Genomic DNA, 3,667 nt, shown 5'->3' on the forward strand with positions numbered 1-3,667 from the left:
CCCCCCACCCCCAGCTCATAAAGGAACCCTCTTCCCCATCATCTTAAACGCAGATAAAGAAACTTGGACAGAAAAAAAAGATGTCATTAAAAATCTTCCAAACCACAGCACAGAATGGGACAGTTGAGGACACTATTGTCACTACAATAGAGAGCCCTCCCTTGTCCTTGCCACTTGGGGATGAAGGTCTAGACAGACAGTTGTGATTGATGGAGCCTTAGCTGCCTGCCTGCCTGCCTGCCTGTGTCGTCCAGCTCTGAGGGAGGCTAATAAGCAGATCCTTCCTTCCACCAAGACCCATAGGATGGCAGATTCTTCAGACAGGGAAAGGAGTTTGATGAATGAGTGGCCAAAGCGGAAAGTGGCATTTGTCCAGTGTGTTCCCCTTCAGTGTGTCTTTTCTAATAATAGTCTCCCATAATCAACATGCATTTACAGCATGTATGTACCTGATTAGTGCCAGACACGGAAGAGACCAAGACAGTTCACTATCCTCCCAGGGCTCACGTTAAGAAGGAAAAGGACAGGAGGGACAAAGAAAACAGCTGCCCGGAGCATGTCGAAAAGCCCTGCAGTAAGTCAGAAGATGCTAGTTGCTGTGCAAGTCTACTCTTCCCCACGGAGCAATGTGGAGCAAAACTCTTCCAGCCTCGGCTTCCTTACCTATAAAATGGGGTGGTAGCAGCAGGACAGGTCAAAGGTGGTTCTGCAGTTCACAGGAAAGGGTGTAGGAGGCAATGTTCTAAAAGGGTGAAAGAATCCCTGTAATTGATTGATGAGGAGACTGGCCACCATGCTCTACTGCTACTTATATTCACAGGGGCCCTGGTAATGTAATAGTTCGGTGCTCAGCAACTAAGTGAAAGGTGGGTGGTATGAAAGGAAGACGAAGCCGTCTGCTTCGGTAAAGCTTGCACCTGTGGAAGCCAGTCAGGTGGCTGAGGGGAGCATGCTACCATCCAGTGTGTCTGACTCCATTATTTCGATCTCTCTTCTATCTCTCCATGTTCTCTATGACTTTATTATAATCTAGATATATTTTTTTAACCATACAATTGCGCCTATCAAACCTGCGATTAATTGTGGGGGGCTGGCCTTTCCCCACGTGGACATATGGGCTAATACTGGATTTGTGGACTTAACCTGGATTGGGCTGGGATGCTTTCTTAATGTACAATTGCTCTTTGATATAAAGTTCTCTCTTACACACATGAGTCTATGAATTTGTTTTTCTCCTCAATCCAGACTAACACAACAACCTAATTATGGTGAGGAATTTCCCTTCTATTCCGACTTTGCTCAGTGTTTCTATCAAGAATCGGTGCTGGATTTTGTCAAATGCCTTGTCTGTAACAATTGATATGATCGTGTGGCTCTTTTCCTTTGTTTTCACTAATGTAGTAGACAATGTTGATTGTTTTTCTAATGCTGGCTTATCCTAATTTACCTGGTATGAATCCCATTTGACCATGCCATAATATATTTTTTGATACATTGTTGGATTCTATTGGCTAAGATTTTGTTTAGAATGTTTGCATCAATGATCATGTGGGATTCTCTCCTGGCTTTTGATATCAGGGTTACGATTGCTATGTTCTGAAATACTTTGAAGAGATAATAATGTGAACTTTTCTTTGTAGGTTTGATAGAAGAATAAACCAGAGGTTGGTAAACTTATTCTGTAAAAGATAATAAGCGGTTCGGACTTCAGGAGCCATTAAGTTCTCTGTTCAAGTAGAGCAAGGGGCGAGGGCATGGTCTCGAAAATGAGAGAAGTGAATTGGAGAAGTATCCTTTTGCCGTAATTATTCACTCTGCATGCTGAGCAGAGACTCTGAAATGTGGACTATAAGAAGAACTGAGGACCAGGACTGGAGGAAGACTTATTAACGATGCAGGTGATACAACCTTGCTTGCTGAAAGTGAAGAGAACTTGAAGCACTTGCTCATGAAAAGCGAGGATCGCAAGCTTCAATACAGCTCACAACTCGATGTAAAGAAAACCAGATCTTCACAGTGGGACCAACTGACCTCACGATAAAGGAAGACAAGATTGAAGTGGTCCAATCTTTCACTTTAGTTGGCTCCACAATCAACACTCGTGGAAACAGCAGTCGAGCGATCAAAATATGGCACTGGACAAATCTGTGGCACGAGACCTCGGTAAAGAGTTAAAAATGCAGAGATGTCCCTTTGAGGACTCCGCTACACCTGACACACGCTGTGGCGTTTTCAGTCACCTTGCAGACAGGTGGCGCCTCAACAATGGACGCGGAAGCTCACAGGAGGATTCGTGCATTTTCATGATAGTGTTGGTGGAGAAAATAGAAAAGTCTGTGGACCGTCAGAAGAACAAACCCTTCTGTTTGGGGAGAACTACAGCCAAGAGGCAACTTTGAAGGGAGGATGGTGAGCATTTGTCTCGTGCCTTCGGGACACGTTGTCTGAAGAGACTGGGCCTTGGAGAAGGAGACCATGCTTGGTCAAGGAGAGGGTAGAGAAAAAAAAAGAAAAAGAGAAACCGGAAGACCCTGAACGAGCCAAGCGGCTGCCACCATGGGCTCAGGCATCGCGCCAATGGTGAGGAGGGCGCGGGACGGAGCACCGTGTTGTGGGGTCATTATGACTCTGGGCAACCCCACAGCACCTGACAATTTAGCAATGGCAACTTAAAAGCAGCCACTGACCAAATAAAATAAAGGGGCGTGGATGTGTTAGGTAAAACTCTTTACTGAAACAGGAATGTGTCCTGAGGGCTACCGTTTGCTGGCCCTTGGTGTAAAATTCACAAAAAAGCTCTGCTTTTTTCTCTTTCTCTCTCCTAAGACGGAGAAGTCCGGGCAGCACGTCAACTCCAGAGATCATACTGTTACCAAGGTGGTTGTGATTCTCCCATACTCGCTGTTGCGAGAAACCATCCAGTCACTGTTGACGCATGATGAGCCCCGGGGTGATGGAGTCAAGGCGCTCCATCGTGCTTTGGAGGCTGGAGGCTGTCTCCAGGGGAGGGGAGCAGATCAATAGGTCTTCCTGCCTTACAGCCACTGGGTGGGCGCAAACGGCAGACCTTTGAGTTAGGACTCAAGTGATCAAGGACATTGCTGGACTTCTTTAAGATTCAGAAATGTCCTTTAAACACACACACCCATGCACATACTTGCACACACACGCAAATAGGTTCATACTTTGTATACTAACAGGCTCTTGCATTTTCCCCCCAGAATATGTCTTGGCAATTTCCCTAAGTCAGCACTTACAGGGTGACTTCATGGCTGTTAACAGCTGCGGAGGACTCCACCGTCAAGTCGTGCCATCATTTATTGTGGAGTTGTAGGTTGTTTTCAGTAGTTAACTCTCTGAATGTCTGCTGCAATAAGCATCCCGTGAAGATAAATCTGGGGAGACAGAGTGGCTGGGTTATCCCCATGACCTGCATTCAACAGCATTTCCGATAAGAGCTAATGTAATGGCTGATATATGCTAGGATCTGTTAAGTGTGGATGTGGGGGAGGTATCTGGAAGGGAGGTGGGGGGACGGTCCAAAGATGAAGAGGCCATGCTCTCAAAGAGCTCACACTGCCATCCAATTAGGATGCTGATGACTATCTTAAGCGCTAAACTCTACAGCAAGCACAGTGCCAAGTAATTTACATGCATCATCTCACCC

General features: G+C 45.9%; 1 long non-coding RNA gene across 1 annotated transcript in view; it reads right to left on the bottom strand.

Moving 5' to 3' along the window:
* LOC123521208 overlaps window positions 1-3,380 on the bottom strand; it is a 184,481-nt gene extending 181,101 nt beyond the window's left edge. Inside the window, exon 1 of the long non-coding RNA XR_006679676.1 lies at window positions 3,258-3,380. This is a non-coding gene — a long non-coding RNA (uncharacterized LOC123521208). The remainder of the gene's footprint in view (window positions 1-3,257) is intronic.
* Window positions 3,381-3,667: the final 287 nt, after the last annotated feature.

This window comes from Echinops telfairi, unplaced genomic scaffold (assembly GCF_000313985.2).
Source record: "Echinops telfairi isolate 266 unplaced genomic scaffold, ASM31398v2 ScPeMD7_5;HRSCAF=22, whole genome shotgun sequence".
Taxonomy (NCBI): domain Eukaryota; kingdom Metazoa; phylum Chordata; class Mammalia; order Afrosoricida; family Tenrecidae; genus Echinops; species Echinops telfairi.